Consider the following 19,352-nt stretch of genomic DNA (forward strand, 5'->3'; position numbering starts at 1 on the left):
TGTGGTTGTGTACGTGTGATATACATACACTTTTTTGGGATCATATTTTCTATTCCGCTATTTAATCAAAAACCTCTGGGGATCAGTTAAATTGGGGGATAGTCTGTGTTGGTACGTGTGAGAGAGATCCACCTTTCCAAGTTGTTGGGGTTCATCTCATACTTCTGAAGGTTTGAGGGTGCTGCCTGTTCCATACTCCCCCCTACTCCTAGCCTTTTAGGGGTACAAACAATAGTAATTGGGGCCTAGTGTGGTTGTGTACGTGTGATATACATACACTTTTTTGGGATCATATTTTCTATTCCGCTATTTAATCAAAAACCTCTGGGGATCAGTTAAATTGGGGGATAGTCTGTGTTGGTACGTGTGAGAGAGATCCACCTTTCCAAGTTGTTGGGGTTCATCTCATACTTCTGAAGGTTTGAGGGTGCTGCCTGTTCCATACTCCCCCCTACTCCTAGCCTTTTAGGGGTACAAACAATAGTAATTGGGGCCTAGTGTGGTTGTGTACGTGTGATATACATACACTTTTTTGGGATCATATTTTCTATTCCGCTATTTAATCAAAAACCTCTGGGGATCAGTTAAATTGGGGGATAGTCTGTGTTGGTACGTGTGAGAGAGATCCACCTTTCCAAGTTGTTGGGGTTCATCTCATACTTCTGAAGGTTTGAGGGTGCTGCCTGTTCCATACTCCCCCTACTCCTAGCCTTTTAGGGGTACAAACAATAGTAATTGGGGCCTAGTGTGGTTGTGTACGTGTGATATACATACACTTTTTTGGGATCATATTTTCTATTCCGCTATTTAATCAAAAACCTCTGGGGATCAGTTAAATTGGGGGATAGTCTGTGTTGGTACGTGTGAGAGAGATCCACCTTTCCAAGTTGTTGGGGTTCATCTCATACTTCTGAAGGTTTGAGGGTGCTGCCTGTTCCATACTCCCCCCTACTCCTAGCCTTTTAGGGGTACAAACAATAGTAATTGGGGCCTAGTGTGGTTGTGTACGTGTGATATACATACACTTTTTTGGGATCATATTTTCTATTCCGCTATTTAATCAAAAACCTCTGGGGATCAGTTAAATTGGGGGATAGTCTGTGTTGGTACGTGTGAGAGAGATCCACCTTTCCAAGTTGTTGGGGTTCATCTCATACTTCTGAAGGTTTGAGGGTGCTGCCTGTTCCATACTCCCCCCTACTCCTAGCCTTTTAGGGGTACAAACAATAGTAATTGGGGCCTAGTGTGGTTGTGTACGTGTGATATACATACACTTTTTTGGGATCATATTTTCTATTCCGCTATTTAATCAAAAACCTCTGGGGATCAGTTAAATTGGGGGATAGTCTGTGTTGGTACGTGTGAGAGAGATCCACCTTTCCAAGTTGTTGGGGTTCATCTCATACTTCTGAAGGTTTGAGGGTGCTGCCTGTTCCATACTCCCCCTACTCCTAGCCTTTTAGGGGTACAAACAATAGTAATTGGGGCCTAGTGTGGTTGTGTACGTGTGATATACATACACTTTTTTGGGATCATATTTTCTATTCCGCTATTTAATCAAAAACCTCTGGGGATCAGTTAAATTGGGGGATAGTCTGTGTTGGTACGTGTGAGAGAGATCCACCTTTCCAAGTTGTTGGGGTTCATCTCATACTTCTGAAGGTTTGAGGGTGCTGCCTGTTCCATACTCCCCCTACTCCTAGCCTTTTAGGGGTACAAACAATAGTAATTGGGGCCTAGTGTGGTTGTGTACGTGTGATATACATACACTTTTTTGGGATCATATTTTCTATTCCGCTATTTAATCAAAAACCTCTGGGGATCAGTTAAATTGGGGGATAGTCTGTGTTGGTACGTGTGAGAGAGATCCACCTTTCCAAGTTGTTGGGGTTCATCTCATACTTCTGAAGGTTTGAGGGTGCTGCCTGTTCCATACTCCCCCTACTCCTAGCCTTTTAGGGGTACAAACAATAGTAATTGGGGCCTAGTGTGGTTGTGTACGTGTGATATACATACACTTTTTTGGGATCATATTTTCTATTCCGCTATTTAATCAAAAACCTTTGGGGATCAGTTAAATTGGGGGATAGTCTGTGTTGGTACGTGTGAGAGAGATCCACCTTTCCAAGTTGTTGGGGTTCATCTCATACTTCTGAAGGTTTGAGGGTGCTGCCTGTTCCATACTCCCCCTACTCCTAGCCTTTTAGGGGTACAAACAATAGTAATTGGGGCCTAGTGTGGTTGTGTACGTGTGATATACATACACTTTTTTGGGATCATATTTTCTATTCCGCTATTTAATCAAAAACCTTTGGGGATCAGTTAAATTGGGGGATAGTCTGTGTTGGTACGTGTGAGAGAGATCCACCTTTCCAAGTTGTTGGGGTTCATCTCATACTTCTGAAGGTTTGAGGGTGCTGCCTGTTCCATACTCCCCCTACTCCTAGCCTTTTAGGGGTACAAACAATAGTAATTGGGGCCTAGTGTGGTTGTGTACGTGTGATATACATACACTTTTTTGGGATCATATTTTCTATTCCGCTATTTAATCAAAAACCTCTGGGGATCAGTTAAATTGGAGGATAGTCTGTGTTGGTACGTGTGAGAGAGATCCACCTTTCCAAGTTGTTGGGGTTCATCTCATACTTCTGAAGGTTTGAGGGTGCTGCCTGTTCCATACTCCCCCTACTCCTAGCCTTTTAGGGGTACAAACAATAGTAATTGGGGCCTAGTGTGGTTGTGTACGTGTGATATACATACACTTTTTTGGGATCATATTTTCTATTCCGCTATTTAATCAAAAACCTCTGGGGATCAGTTAAATTGGGGGATAGTCTGTGTTGGTACGTGTGAGAGAGATCCACCTTTCCAAGTTGTTGGGGTTCATCTCATACTTCTGAAGGTTTGAGGGTGCTGCCTGTTCCATACTCCCCCCTACTCCTAGCCTTTTAGGGGTACAAACAATAGTAATTGGGGCCTAGTGTGGTTGTGTACGTGTGATATACATACACTTTTTTGGGATCATATTTTCTATTCCGCTATTTAATCAAAAACCTCTGGGGATCAGTTAAATTGGGGGATAGTCTGTGTTGGTACGTGTGAGAGAGATCCACCTTTCCAAGTTGTTGGGGTTCATCTCATACTTCTGAAGGTTTGAGGGTGCTGCCTGTTCCATACTCCCCCCTACTCCTAGCCTTTTAGGGGTACAAACAATAGTAATTGGGGCCTAGTGTGGTTGTGTACGTGTGATATACATACACTTTTTTGGGATCATATTTTCTATTCCGCTATTTAATCAAAAACCTCTGGGGATCAGTTAAATTGGGGGATAGTCTGTGTTGGTACGTGTGAGAGAGATCCACCTTTCCAAGTTGTTGGGGTTCATCTCATACTTCTGAAGGTTTGAGGGTGCTGCCTGTTCCATACTCCCCCTACTCCTAGCCTTTTAGGGGTACAAACAATAGTAATTGGGGCCTAGTGTGGTTGTGTACGTGTGATATACATACACTTTTTTGGGATCATATTTTCTATTCCGCTATTTAATCAAAAACCTCTGGGGATCAGTTAAATTGGGGGATAGTCTGTGTTGGTACGTGTGAGAGAGATCCACCTTTCCAAGTTGTTGGGGTTCATCTCATACTTCTGAAGGTTTGAGGGTGCTGCCTGTTCCATACTCCCCCCTACTCCTAGCCTTTTAGGGGTACAAACAATAGTAATTGGGGCCTAGTGTGGTTGTGTACGTGTGATATACATACACTTTTTTGGGATCATATTTTCTATTCCGCTATTTAATCAAAAACCTCTGGGGATCAGTTAAATTGGGGGATAGTCTGTGTTGGTACGTGTGAGAGAGATCCACCTTTCCAAGTTGTTGGGGTTCATCTCATACTTCTGAAGGTTTGAGGGTGCTGCCTGTTCCATACTCCCCCCTACTCCTAGCCTTTTAGGGGTACAAACAATAGTAATTGGGGCCTAGTGTGGTTGTGTACGTGTGATATACATACACTTTTTTGGGATCATATTTTCTATTCCGCTATTTAATCAAAAACCTCTGGGGATCAGTTAAATTGGGGGATAGTCTGTGTTGGTACGTGTGAGAGAGATCCACCTTTCCAAGTTGTTGGGGTTCATCTCATACTTCTGAAGGTTTGAGGGTGCTGCCTGTTCCATACTCCCCCTACTCCTAGCCTTTTAGGGGTACAAACAATAGTAATTGGGGCCTAGTGTGGTTGTGTACGTGTGATATACATACACTTTTTTGGGATCATATTTTCTATTCCGCTATTTAATCAAAAACCTCTGGGGATCAGTTAAATTGGGGGATAGTCTGTGTTGGTACGTGTGAGAGAGATCCACCTTTCCAAGTTGTTGGGGTTCATCTCATACTTCTGAAGGTTTGAGGGTGCTGCCTGTTCCATACTCCCCCTACTCCTAGCCTTTTAGGGGTACAAACAATAGTAATTGGGGCCTAGTGTGGTTGTGTACGTGTGATATACATACACTTTTTTGGGATCATATTTTCTATTCCGCTATTTAATCAAAAACCTCTGGGGATCAGTTAAATTGGGGGATAGTCTGTGTTGGTACGTGTGAGAGAGATCCACCTTTCCAAGTTGTTGGGGTTCATCTCATACTTCTGAAGGTTTGAGGGTGCTGCCTGTTCCATACTCCCCCTACTCCTAGCCTTTTAGGGGTACAAACAATAGTAATTGGGGCCTAGTGTGGTTGTGTACGTGTGATATACATACACTTTTTTGGGATCATATTTTCTATTCCGCTATTTAATCAAAAACCTTTGGGGATCAGTTAAATTGGGGGATAGTCTGTGTTGGTACGTGTGAGAGAGATCCACCTTTCCAAGTTGTTGGGGTTCATCTCATACTTCTGAAGGTTTGAGGGTGCTGCCTGTTCCATACTCCCCCTACTCCTAGCCTTTTAGGGGTACAAACAATAGTAATTGGGGCCTAGTGTGGTTGTGTACGTGTGATATACATACACTTTTTTGGGATCATATTTTCTATTCCGCTATTTAATCAAAAACCTCTGGGGATCAGTTAAATTGGGGGATAGTCTGTGTTGGTACGTGTGAGAGAGATCCACCTTTCCAAGTTGTTGGGGTTCATCTCATACTTCTGAAGGTTTGAGGGTGCTGCCTGTTCCATACCCCCCCTACTCCTCATCTAGCCTTTTAGGGGTACAAACAATAGTAATTGGGGCCTAGTGTGGTTGTGTACGTGCGAGATACATACACTTTTTTTGATCATATTTCCTATTCCGCTATTCAATAAAAACCTTTGAGGATCAATTGAATTGCGGGATAGTCTGTGTCGGTACGTGTGAGAGAGATCCACCTTTCCAAGTTGTTGGGGTTCATCTCATACTTCTGAAGGTTTGAGGGTGCTGCCTGTTCCATACCCCCCCTACTCCTCATCTAGCCTTTTAGGGGTACAAACAATAGTAATTGGGGCCTAGTGTGGTTGTGTACGTGCGAGATACATACACTTTTTTTGATCATATTTCCTATTCCGCTATTCAATAAAAACCTTTGGGGATCAATTAAATTGCGGGATAGTCTGTGTCGGTACGTGTGAGATCCACCTTTCCAAGTTTTTGGGGTTCATCTCATACTTCTGAAGCTTTGAGGGTGCTGCCTGTTCCATACTCCTCCTCCTCCTCATCCATCCTTTTAGGTGTACAAACAATAGTAATTGGGGCCTAGTGTGCTTCTGTACGTGTGAGATACATACACATTTTTTGATCATATTTCCTATTCCGCTATTCAATAAAAACCTTTGGGGATCAATTAAATTGCGGAATAGTCTGTGTCGGTACGTGTGAGATCCACCTTTCCAAGTTTTTGGGGTTCATCTCATACTTCTGAAGCTTTGAGGGTGCTGCCTGTTCCATACTCCTCCTCCTCCTCATCCATCCTTTTAGGTGTACAAACAATAGTAATTGGGGCCTAGTGTGTTTCTGTACGTGCGAGATACATACACTTTTTTTGATCATATTTCCTATTCCGCTATTCAATAAAAACCTTTGGGGATCAATTAAATTGCGGGATAGTCTGTGTCAGTACGTGTGAGATCCACCTTTCCAAGTTTTTGGGGTTCATCTCATACTTCTGAAGCTTTGAGGGTGCTGCCTGTTCCATACTCCTCCTCCTCCTCATCCATCCTTTTAGGTGTACAAACAATAGTAATTGGGGCCTAGTGTGCTTCTGTACGTGTGAGATACATACACATTTTTTGATCATATTTCCTATTCCGCTATTCAATAAAAACCTTTGGGGATCAATTAAATTGCGGAATAGTCTGTGTCGGTACGTGTGAGATCCACCTTTCCAAGTTTTTGGGGTTCATCTCATACTTCTGAAGCTTTGAGGGTGCTGCCTGTTCCATACTCCTCCTCCTCCTCATCCATCCTTTTAGGTGTACAAACAATAGTAATTGGGGCCTAGTGTGTTTCTGTACGTGTGAGATACATACACTTTTTTTGATCATATTTCCTATTCCGCTATTCAATAAAAACCTTTGGGGATCAATTGAATTGCGGGATAGTCTGTGTCGGTACGTGTGAGAGAGATCCACCTTTCCAAGTTGTTGGGGTTCATCTCATACTTCTGAAGGTTTGAGGGTGCTGCCTGTTCCATACCCCCCTACTCCTCATCTAGCCTTTTAGGGGTACAAACAATAGTAATTGGGGCCTAGTGTGGTTGTGTACGTGCGAGATACATACACTTTTTTTGATCATATTTCCTATTCCGCTATTCAATAAAAACCTTTGAGGATCAATTGAATTGCGGGATAGTCTGTGTCGGTACGTGTGAGAGAGATCCACCTTTCCAAGTTGTTGGGGTTCATCTCATACTTCTGAAGGTTTGAGGGTGCTGCCTGTTCCATACTCCCCCTACTCCTCATCTAGCCTTTTAGGGGTACAAACAATAGTAATTGGGGCCTAGTGTGGTTGTGTACGTGTGATATACATACACTTTTTTTGGATCATATTTTCTATTCCGCTATTCAATAAAAACCTTTCTAGGGCAAGATCTTAAATTACAGAAATATGAGGAGACCGTCAAATAAGGGCCGTGGCCTGGGTCGTGGTGCTGCTGGTAGAGCTCCTGTTGCAAGGAGAGGACATGGTCGATCTGTGCCAGCTACACGCACAAGTGAAACACCTTCCTCAAGTGTGAGTAGGCGACAGAACCTGCATCAGTATTTGGTAGGGCATCAAACGCCCCTAGAAGTGATGAGGCCAGAACAAGTTGAGGCGATAGTAGATTGGTTTGCTGCTGACAGTGCCTCCAGTTCCTTCACATTGTCTCCCACCCAGTCTACTGCAGAAAGGTCAGAGTTGGCACCTGCAGCCAATGTCCAACCGTCTTTCACCTCACCCCCTTGCAAATCAGGCCAGCAGTCTGAGCCCCAAGCCATACAGCAGTCTCTTATTCTTTTTGAGGACTCTGTCAGCAGGGTTTCCCAGGGCCATCCACCTAGCCCTGCCCCAGAAGTGGAAGAGATTGAGTGCAGCGATGCCCAACCACTTATTCCTCAAGATGAGTACATGCAAGGATCATCGCAGCACGTCTCCGATGATGACGAAACGCAGGTGCCAACTGCTGCGGCGTTCAGCATTGTGGAGACCGACAAGGAGGGCAGGGGTGAAGACTGGGTGGAAGATGATGTGGAGGACGATGAGGTCCTCGACCCCACATGGAATGAACGTCATGCAGGTGAACTGAGTAGTTTGGAGGAAGAGGCGGTGGTCGCACAGAGCCACCAGCACAGCAGAAGAGGGAGCAGGGTGCAGAAGCGGAGCGGCCGTGCCCTAGACACTACGCCCGCTACTGCCCAACGCAGCAAGGGAACGAGCGCACCAAAGTCAGCTCAAAGGAGTTCTCTAGCGTGGAAGTTCTTTAGAAAATGTGCTGATGACAGGACACGAGTGGTTTGCACCCTGTGCAATCAGAGCTTGAAGCGAGGCATGAACCTTCTCAACCTGAGCACAACCTGCATGATCAGGCATCTAAGTGCAAAGCACGAGCTGCAGTGGAGTACACACCTTCAAAACCAAGAAACGTCTCTGGCTCATCCTGCTTCCTCTTCTGCTGCAGTCTCGGCCGCTCCAGCCACATCTGTAGTGATACCGGCACCTGCCACCCTGCAAACAGACGATCTGTCAGCAACACCACCACCTGGGTCACCAACAACCATCTCCACAATGTCCCGTGGAAGCGTTCAGCTTTCCATCTCCCAAACACTTGAGAGGAAGAGGAAGTACCCCCCTACCCACCCGCGATCCCTGGCCCTGAATGCCAGCATTTCAAAATTATTGGCCTTTGAAATGCTGTCATTCCGTCTGGTGGAGACGCACAGTTTTAAAAACCTTATGTCGGTGGCTGTCCCACAGTACGTCGTGCCCAGCCGCCACTACTTTTCCAGGCAAGCCATCCCTTCCCTGCACAACCAAGTGGGGGAAAAAATCAGGTGTGCACTGCGCAACGCCATCTGTGCCAAGGTCCACCTAACTACGGATACGTGGACCAGTAAGCACGGTCAGGGGCGTTATATCTCCCTAACGGCACACTGGGTAAATGCAGTGGCGGATGGGCCTGAGGCGGATAGCAATTTGGCGCATGTCCTTCCACCACCGAGGATTGCAGGGCGCTTCAGTTTGCCTCCTGTTCCTAACTCCTCCTACTCCGCTTCCTCATCCTCTACCGCCTCCTCATCCGGACAGCGTAACACCTTCACCACCAACTTCAGCACGGCCAGGGGTAAACGACAGCAGGCAGTTTTACAACTTGCCTGTTTGGGGGACAAACCACACACCGCGCAGGAGTTGTGGAGGAGCATGGAACAGCAGACAAATGAGTGGTTGCTGCCAGCGAGCCTCAAGCCCGGCCTGGTGGTGTGCGATAACGGGCGAAATCTCATAGCAGCTCTGGGCCTAGCCGGTTTGACGCACATCCCTTGCCTGGCGCATGTGCTGAATTTGGTGGTGCAGAGGTTCCTTAAAAACTACCCCGATATGTCAGAGCTGCTGCAGAAAGTGCGGGCCGTTTGTGCGCACTTTCGGCGTTCTCACCCTGCTGCTGCTCGCCTGGCAGCGCTGCAGCGTAACTTCGGCCTTCCCGCTCACCGCCTCATATGTGACGTGCCCACAAGGTGGAACTCCACCTTGCACATGCTGGAAAGACTGTGCGAGCAGCAGCAGGCCATAGTGGAGTTTCAGCTGCAGCACGCACGCGTGAGTCGCTCTGCGGAACAGCACCACTTCACCACCAATAACTGGGCCTCCATGCGAGACCTGTGTGCCTTGTTGCGCTGTTTTGAGTACTCCACCAACATGGCCAGTGGCAATGACGCCGTTCTCAGCTTAACTATCCCACTTCTATGCCTCCTTGAAAAAACAATTCGGGCGATGATGGAAGAGGATGTGGCACAGGATGAGGAGGAGGAGGAGGATGAAGAGGTAACATTTCCAAGGCTTTCAGGGCAGTCATTCGCAAGGGGCTCCGAGGGTGGGTTCCTGCACACGCAAACGCCAGGGACGCAATTGTCCAGCAGGGGCACAGTTCTGGAGGATGAGGAGGATGAGGAGGAGGAGGAGCTGGAGGAGGAGATGGAACCATGTTCACAGCAGGGTGGCACCCAGGCCAGCTCATGGCCATCACTGGTGCGTGGCTGGGGGGATACAGAGGACACGGACCATACACCTCCCACAGAGGACAGCCTTTCGTCGCCTCTGGGCAGCCTGGCACACATGAGCGATTACATGCTGCAGTGTCTCCACAACGACCGCCGAGTTGCCCACATTCTAACTTGTGCTGATTACTGGGTGGCCACGCTGCTGGATCCCCGTTACAAGGACAACGTACCGTCCTTAATTCACTCACTGGAGCGCGATCGCAAGATGCGCGAGTACAAGCGCACGCTGGTAGACGCCATGCTGCTGGCATTCCCATCTGACAGCGGGGCCACAGTGGAAGCACAAGGCAGAGGAGGAGGAGGTCGCCAACGCAACCAGGGCACCGCCAGCACCTCAGAAGGCAGGGTTAGCATGGCCGAAATGTGGAAAAGCTTTGTCAGCACGCCACAACAAACAGCAGCACCAGCAGCTCAGATGGAACGTCTTAGCAGGAGGCAGCATTTTACCAACATGGTGGAGCAGTATGTGTGCACACGCCTACATGTAGTGAATGACGGGTCTGCCCCCTTCAACTTCTGGGTCTCCAAATTGGGCACATGGCCTGAGCTTGCCCTTTACGCCTTGGAGGTGCTGGCGTGCCCTGCAGCCAGTGTATTATCTGAACGGGTATTTAGCACGGCTGGGGGCGTTATAACAGACAAGCGCAGCCGCCTGTCCAGAGACAATGTGGACAAGCTCACGTTCATTAAAATGAACCAGGCATGGATCCCACGGGACTTTTCCGTACCTTATGCAGAATAGCAATGGATACCGACCTTACCCACCCATTGTTCCATTTTTGCTCTTTCTCACTCTTTTGGGGTGTACCCTCATTTAAAATTTGTGAAAAGAAGCAGTGTTGGCTACCTCGTCCTCCTCCTCAGGGCCAGATTAATGTAGGGTCTATTGGAGCTGCAGCTCCAGGCCCCTACCTTTTATATAGGCCCCGGGTTGGCCATATTCACTGTTACCGCTCTTCTGTCACTTGTAAACACAGAAGTCTGGCTTCTATGCTCGCTTCCCCAGGCAGCACCCTCAGAACCTCCCCACACAGCGTGAAGGCCGGACAAGGAGGGACAGTTGGCGATGCATGGATGTGTTTATGGGCTTCAGAGACAGCATCCCATGTTGAATTAGGCATGCATGGCTGCACCCTTCCTCCTCTGGGTGCATGGCAAGGCACGGCCCTAAGGCCCTTCAAAATCCTCAGCACCAAGCCCATGATGCTGTTAATCCGGCCCTGGTCCTCCTCCACCGCCGCTTCCACCTACACCGCCCATAGGTGTGCGCAGCCTATTGCATTAAGGTGTGCACCCCAAAGTTGAAATACACATGCATGTGTTTGCCAGCAGGGAGAGTAATGTATCGGGGCCATGTACCTGTAGGCAAGGAGAAATAGAGCAGAGCAGGTCCCAGGGAGATCTTTCCCATCTCCTCACTGGCAATGCTATGTGCCCTAGGTGATTAGGGTGTGCCCAGGCACACCCAGCACACCCTGTGCGCACGCCTATGTCACCGCCACATCCACCACCACCTCAACCTCCCTCCTACTCCATATGGGCCTCGTCCTTCAGAGATGAAGAAGAACATTGTTTTATTTTTCTGTTTTTTTTTGTTGTTTTAAGTTATTTCCCTATCCACATTTGTTTGCAGAGCACTTGCCATGCTCTTAATTACGTTTTGCTGCCATTTGCAGCACTCTAGCCCTTTCCTTTGGTGTTTTAGAGCCATTTTAGTGCCTTAAAGTTCGGGTCCCCATTGACTTCAATGGGGTTCGGTGTCCGGGAAAAGTTCGGTAAAAGTCCGGGACACGGACCCGGACTTTTTTTTAAAGTTCGGCCGAACCCGTCGAACACGGACATCTAGGTGTCCGCTCAACCCTACTCACCACCCCTCAGCCTATAAAATCCCAATTCCACAAGGTGGTAGGATAGTCAACTCTCCTGTCCTCTTGTGTTTTTTCCTCTTTTTTCTATATTCCAGTTATCTGTTGACAACTGTTGATAAATATAGACACACTCCCACAGAGGGAGCATGCTGATAGGAGTAGAGTGACAGAGAGGTGAGAAGTAACATGCTGTGTTTGAATATCTGACACCATGGATCTGACACCAAGCTTCGAGACCTGTGCAGGCGTAATGGAACAAAACTGGTCACTTTTTTGCATTTGGTTTATGTTTTTGTATTAGTATTATTATATGTTATTTTATCTTGACAAAAAGGTGAAGTTATGCTTTTTTTTCCCATTTCAAATGTACTTGAGAATACACAGTACATAAGCCAGCTTTGTGTAGACAAAGCTGTTTGAAAACCTTCTCCTTGACCGGGGCTCAACAAATCCAGGCAGAAGGCCAAGTAATGTGGTCCCTCTGGGTTGCGTGTTTTTAAAATGTTTTTAACAGCACCTGCAGCTTCATCTGCCACTGAACTAAGCATCACTTCTGAATGGATCTAAGGCGTGAGAACGTACAGACCACTGTTTTGAAAGGCAGCCAAGCACCATTGGTGACAGGTCTTACTGTTGGCAGTAGTTGTTTAAAGCTTGAATCTTGTCCACAGGACTGGCATTGCTTACTCTAACATATGACAATCTGGATTCCTGGATATTTTATATAACTTTATTATTTAATTCCTTTTTTTAAGAAAAAGTTAGATATGCAATAATGAAACACTTAAAGTATATGTAAACAAAATCATTAAAATCTCTTAAGCTTTAATATGTAAAAAGTATTTTTTAATATTTTTAAATGTGAAGCGTTTTTTTAAGTATTTCTGCCTTTTAGGTCCTTGATTTAGGATGAAATTGCTCTCTCCATTCCTCCCAGTTGTGCTCCTGTGTTGTCGTCCTGTCACATGGCCTTCTCTTTGAGACTACAGAGGGCTATTTCAACAGACCACTGTTTTCTTCTTGACAAAACCAGCCCTAAGGAATGCAATGTAGCTATCATTGGAGCTGATGTAGACAGGGAGTTGCTGCAAAGAAGTTGCAGGAGATCAGCAGCACTGAAATACAACAAAGGTTGATAAAAAAAGGTGAAAAAAGTTATATTATCCAAAATAAATGGCAAAGGTTAATGATGCACAGTGCTTTCTAAAACTAAATGCTATTAAGTTAGTTTCAGGGCCGGTTCACACTTGTGCGATGCGGGAAGGCTGCGAATTCGCAGCCTGTTCCCGCATCGCATCCGCACAAGAGGCAGTTCACACTGCCATATGCGATACGCAGGGGGGGGTGTCAATTAAATGTTTTAAGACACCCCCAGGTTGATCGCATATCGCAGTGCGATCTGAGAGTTCGCACAGGATCGGATCGCACAAGTGTGAACCACTGTGCGATCCGATCCTGATGCGGCTGAAAAAATGCCACCTGTGCGTCTTTGGTGCGGGTGCAGTGCGAATTTCAGCCATACAAAGTGTATGGCTGAATTCGCATCCGCACAGGAGATCGCATGTAATGAAGGAGCAGTGTGCTCCAAATTACATGCGATCTCCGCAGCCGCACAAATGTGAACCGGGGCTAAATCTACTTTAAGGTACAGCTAAAAAAATAGAGATATGTGACTGGGCAGATTCTGTTCACGAATGTTTGTCAGATGAGATCACTTCTTCCTCTTTCAACTTTGCATCTTCTGTGTGATATAGCTGCTCATGGAACAATAGATCAATATTATTTCTACAATAATTCATTGTCCGGACAGTAGTCAGGTGACAGAAGAACTTTGTAGTCTGTTCAGTTTGGCACTATTGTAAATCACAAATGCTGCTCAACATAATTTTCCACATGTAATTAATTTTCTTATGTAAGAATGTGCTGCCCTCTACTGTCTGAATTTGTAAATGCCTGTAAATATATGTTTTATGCACTTCTTGCCCCTGATTGTTGGCTTTGAAACCCCAGAAGGAGGAAGTGGTGAGAAAGAGAAAGTCTCAGGCAAATATCCTGTCCATGCTGCTAAATTCCATACCAGAAGAGACTATTGTGTAAGTATTCTTATGATCCAATAGTTTAACTACAGCTGCTGGGTGTATATTTAGATCCATTTGACATACAGAGTATCTTTGCTCTGTTTTTTTATTTTTTCACATGCATAGTGCCAGAAAGCTAGGTCTGTGCTAATGAATGTGTAATGGACACCTTCCAGTATTTTGGAAATTGAACCTGTTTATTGCAAAATAGTTTATATGCAGCTCCTGTTGTTTTAGTTAACCCTGTTTCTTCTGGTCTCAGATTCTATAGCTAGTTTTAGCTTGGGGCCTGATAACCAGAATAGGTTAGAGCCAGGTTAGGCTTCCAGTGGCCACATTGGTATCATAGACTTAGACAGCCATACATGATGTAATTGCAGGAAAGTCAGTCAGTGTTGATGGAGAATCCTTTCCACTGAGGTATTGTATTCTTCCGGCAGGTGGGTGTAGGGAGCAATCCCTGCTGGAAGAGCACAATAATTATTGCTAGAAATCTGGCATGCTAGTTGAACCCTAGTCGATTGATGGATCAGCTTGTCCAGATGGATCAAATCTCTGCTGGTCCCTGCTGAAACGGCCAAGATTTGAACCATTTATGGTCAGCTTAAGAGGTCCAGTTGGATGTCAGATTAGAAACTATTAGGGAGGGACTAAAGTGCAGAGAAGATAGGCTGACTCTAAGTTGCAGTGCCACAGTTTCAGTGCCACACCACAGTCCCTACCATGAGAAGTTCTATTCCAGGCTGGTTGGAGTTGGAGTAGGGGGTTTTACAGTTGGAGGACCGCCTGTGACCATAGATCTTGTCATCAGGTCTCTAACACAAAGATAGATGCTTCCTCGGGGGCCCTACAACTGGACTTTTTTGCAACATTCATCTGTAGGTATCTCAATTTCATAACTGTATATAACATGGTACACTGTATATGCACAATTCCACCAGGACTCCTAACAGGTCCTTAGCTGATAATACCTCTTTGTACATTTGATGTATGTACTTTTATTTTTCTCTTCTTATTTAAAGCTTGTATTATTTTTATAGTTTTGTGCTTATGGTTAATGTCATATGCTGGTGGCAGTAGTACTGATTCAAATTATGCTGTACTTTGTTTAGATTACTGATTTATTTCCCAGGAAAGGAATGCCCTCAGAGACATTGTCTTGGATGGAGGCACTGTTAAATTTATTATCAAACCCACTCTTTCATTTAGAAAAGATTCCAGATCTCTTAGTTACCTACAGGTTTAGCATAATATACTGTTTGGGGTGTCTATTTCTCATAACCCCCCAATAATAGACTACACTAAATTATCTTTTTTTCTGTTGAAAGTGGAATTATAAGCTAAACATACATCTTGGTAAAACGATGTCGTCGCCCCCCCCACTCATGTTGCATACCATTTAAATAAGAGAGCAGTGTGGATATCTTTACTTAAACTTATTTCTGTGGAGTCACGATTCAGAAGCTTTGTCAGGGAGTGCTCAACAGGATTGAATTTCCAGAGATGCAATGTCATCCTCCGGCGGCCATTGCCCCTCAAGTTTTTACCAAGTCTTATATTTAGCCTAGTTCCATTTTAATTCTCATCAGGAAATCTTTTTTCATTGTTTAAAAGGCATTTATCTTTATTTTCCCAGCAAATTTTTTGCTAAGCAAGGCTTAAAGAGATGAGGAGGACTCTCAAGGTATACCTTGTTAGGGCTTTGGAATTCCTTTTCCACTGAACACAAAATATTATCTCATTAGCCTTTTTTCTCACCGACCTCTCAAAACTATTTATTAGAATTCTCCTTTAGATTACCAAAAGATGTAATTCGATAGTAACATTGAAACTCAGGGGTACAGTCTGCCTGCCAAATAGTTCAAATTTTCATCTTTCATCTTGCACAGCTGTCTGCCCTATTTTAAAATCAGAACTCCAAACAAAACTATTTTTAACTTTGGGTGGTGTGGGGAAATCTCCACAAATTGAAGAGAACTTCCACCTTTGTCAGTACTCCTTGGAACCGATGCCCCCATTGAAGAATACCCCCTCTTCTTTTGCATAAGTGGCAGCTACTAAATCCTGAATTAACATCACTTTTTGTCCCTGAACAATGGTCAGAATGACAACAGATTGAAAGGGGATCTCCCCAATAAAAATCTTATACCAAAGGATATACAGTAACTCAACCTTACTCCATCTAGTACAGGAATAACTGTATTGATCCAAGTGATGTTTTTAACCACTTGCCGACCGCTCACATTGAGCGTACTGCGGCAAAGTGGCTCGTTCCCGTCCAGCGACGTAGACCTACGTCGCTGGACTCCTCCCCTTGTGGGCGGCGCGCGCCGCCGGAGGCTCGCTCCCGCTCTATTCAGTCACAGCGGGGGTCGGGCCAGGGGAGGAGCGGCGGTGATCACCGCCGCTCTTCCCCGATCGTCTGGGAATCGAGTGTGGAGATCCGCCCGCTTGTGTAAACAAACCGGGCGGATCTCCTAAGTGACACACAGGGTCAGATTGCAGGGTTCAGCATAGCTGAACCTGCGATCTGTCCTTGTGTCACTCAGTCACCTCCCCCCACACACGTTAGTATGCACCAGGCATACATTAACCCCTTGATCACCGATAAAAATTAACCCCTTCCCTGCCAGTGTCATTTTTACAGTAACAGTGCATATGTATCAAAAATTTCAGTCAAGGGTCCGATCTGTCCGCCGCAATGTCGCAGTTCTGCAAAAAAAATCGCAGATCGCCGCCATTACTCGTTAAAAAAAACACCAAAAATTACAGAAATCTTTCCCTTAGTTAGTAAACCCAATAACTTTTGCGCAAACCAATCAAAATACGCTTATTGCGATTTTTTTTACCAAAAATATGTAGCAGAAAACAAATTGGCCTAAAATGATAAAAAATTTTGATTTTTAAATTTTTTTGAATAAATATATATTATTTTTTCAAAATGTACGCTCTTTTTTTGTTTATAGCGCAAAAAGTAAAAATTTAGTTTGGGTACGGCGTTGCATGATCGCGCAATTGTCAGTTAAAGTCGCACAGTGCTGAATCGCAAAAAGTGGCCTGGACGTAAAACAGCAAAATCCTCCGGTGGTAAAGTGGTTAATTCAGATTTCTACCCCAATCAATAATTTTTGAACTGACTTGAAAAGTCCAAAAATAATTGGCAAAACTCCAATTGTATGTTATTGGAACACTATTATAATTAGAGGTTTAGACAATGATTCTGTTCATACTTAATTTCATAATGAATTAACGTACATCTTCTACATCAGCAGCCAATATTTAGATGAGAATGTACAGAAGCAAACAACTGAATGGAAAGTATCATTTGATTGTTCATTAAAACTATAATCCTGTCAGTAAAAAAAAAAAAAAAACATAAAAACACTCAACATTCCAACACATATGGTAATCACTGGCCAAATTTAATCAGTTTATATGGTATAAAATGGTTTATATAGTATAAAATATCAAATCCAAACATTACCCAGTTCTGTGCTATTATGTCAAGACATAATACATACATGTTTCTATACATGTATCCATAATCTGAGATCTATTTTGTTGTACGTATGAATCTGAAGTTTGGAAGGTGGGTAGAAAATATTTAGATGTTGAAATTTTGCCCATATGCATGTTTTATCTGGTGGTTGGCCAGTCATATATTTTCTCAGGTAGCCAGAACACAACCTTACTGAACACCTTTTGGAAGGAATTGGAATGCCAATTGAGAGCCAGGTGTTTTTCTCCAACATCAGTACCTGATCTCACAGATACTCAATGAAAAACCTTCCTAGAGAAGTAAAGGCTGTCATAACTTCAAAAGTTAAACCAACTCTAAATAAATGCCCCATGGTTTTGGAGTATAATGTCCAAAAGACTCTTGTATCTTAAATCAAATAAAAGAAAAAAAATGTGGTTTAAATATACCATTTTCAAATGTATGTTACATCTTTTTAGGTTACGTTTTCATTTTTTCATTGTAACCCTTATGATTACAATATTAACACACTTGCACAGCAATTTCTCCTATATCCTAAATAAAATTAAAAAAACATGGTTTAAATATACCGTTTTCAAGTTTTAGAACTTTTTTTGTCTTCATTATTTTCAATTGAACGCCATAATTACAATATTAACAATCTTGCACAGCAACTTCTCATACCTATCTGTAATCAACACTTTTAACTGTTGGAAAAAAAAACCTTAAGCAGATATTTAACCTTGGTAAATAAGAACCATTAATGCTCCTAGGCATTTCCATCAGAAAGCAAAAAATGCTTGTATGACACTTCCTTCCATTTCTTGGTTCCTCTATTGCACATGTTATGAATAAATAAATAGGAAATAGAAGTTTAAAATGAAAAGAAATAAAGTGCTGGAGTCATGGCCAGATGTACAATTGTAATAATGAAAATCTGCCCTCTCAAAACTTCAATGCATTGGAAAAACATTTCGCTTTCTTATAATTAAATAAATCATAAACACCAACAAACAACTTTTGATGGCCTAATAAATGTACCTTCTGGAATTCACAGTGGATATGCTTTTTCCTTAATTTCTAGTTCAATACGAAAACTGGTTAGCACACAAAAAAATAAGTGACAACAATATTTTCAGTGTAAATGTTAAGTGGTTAATGGATGTGGAAGGTCTTTGGGCTTATGCACATAGGTAAATAGCTGCACCTTTGTTATTGCATTCTTAGATTAGATGAAGCCAAGGTTATGCACAACGCGCAGGACACTTACTGTATGTGTATATAATAAATGTTACAAGGAAGGGGTGAAGACTAGTGGTTACCAACAAAACTCAAAATGTACCAGTAAAATAAGAAAATAAGGATTTCTTATTTTTTGATTTCTGCACAAATATTATATATTGTATTTTTTATCAATGAATATTCATACCTACCATGTACAGGATAAATAAGCCATATATTTATGTAACACCAGTTGGGGTGTAAAGCTAGGGTACAGTACATTACATTACAATAAGCATGTTATCACAATGCAGTAAATAAATACATAAGCAAGGCTTGTAGTATGCAAAAAGAGTAGATCGGCAAGAGCATGATTTCTTTCCCAATATACTTACTAATATATAGAGGGGAAAGTGCACCCATAGGCCACTATCAAGATAAGGCGGGGAGCTAAATACCCAGTATATAGGACAATTTTAATTTCTACCTTGAAACATTGACCTTAATTTCTACCTTGAAAAAAGCTCCTCAATTTATCTCTATAACACGTCATGACTACATGGATTGTCTGTATATGACCTTGAAATATTCACACTAAAACAATGAACACAGCAGGTGCAGTAACTGCTTGTTTTTGGGTACAGCCCGTATATGAATCAATAAGTGTAATTACAAAAGCAGATAGAAACCGTGTTTTTTATCATATTTCCTTAGCAGAATACCACACATAAAATCATGCTTGTAAAAAACAGTACATATACACAGTCAGACATCGAAATTCCAGTTCAAAAGCTAAACGCAACATAATAGTTCAGATACCTTTGCATAATGTAGATGTTTTATTAACCTTCCTAGCGGTATTCCCGAGTGTGACTCGGGGTAAGATTTTAGTGCCAAAAGCGGTAACCCCGAGTCACACTCGGGGTAGCGCTAAGAAGATCGCTGGATGCTGGAGGAGGTTTTACTTACCTTTTCTCCGGGACCCAGCGAAGAC

The sequence above is a fragment of the Pelophylax lessonae genome, assembly GCF_965119305.1.
Source record: "Pelophylax lessonae genome assembly, chromosome: 5".
NCBI lineage: Eukaryota > Metazoa > Chordata > Amphibia > Anura > Ranidae > Pelophylax > Pelophylax lessonae.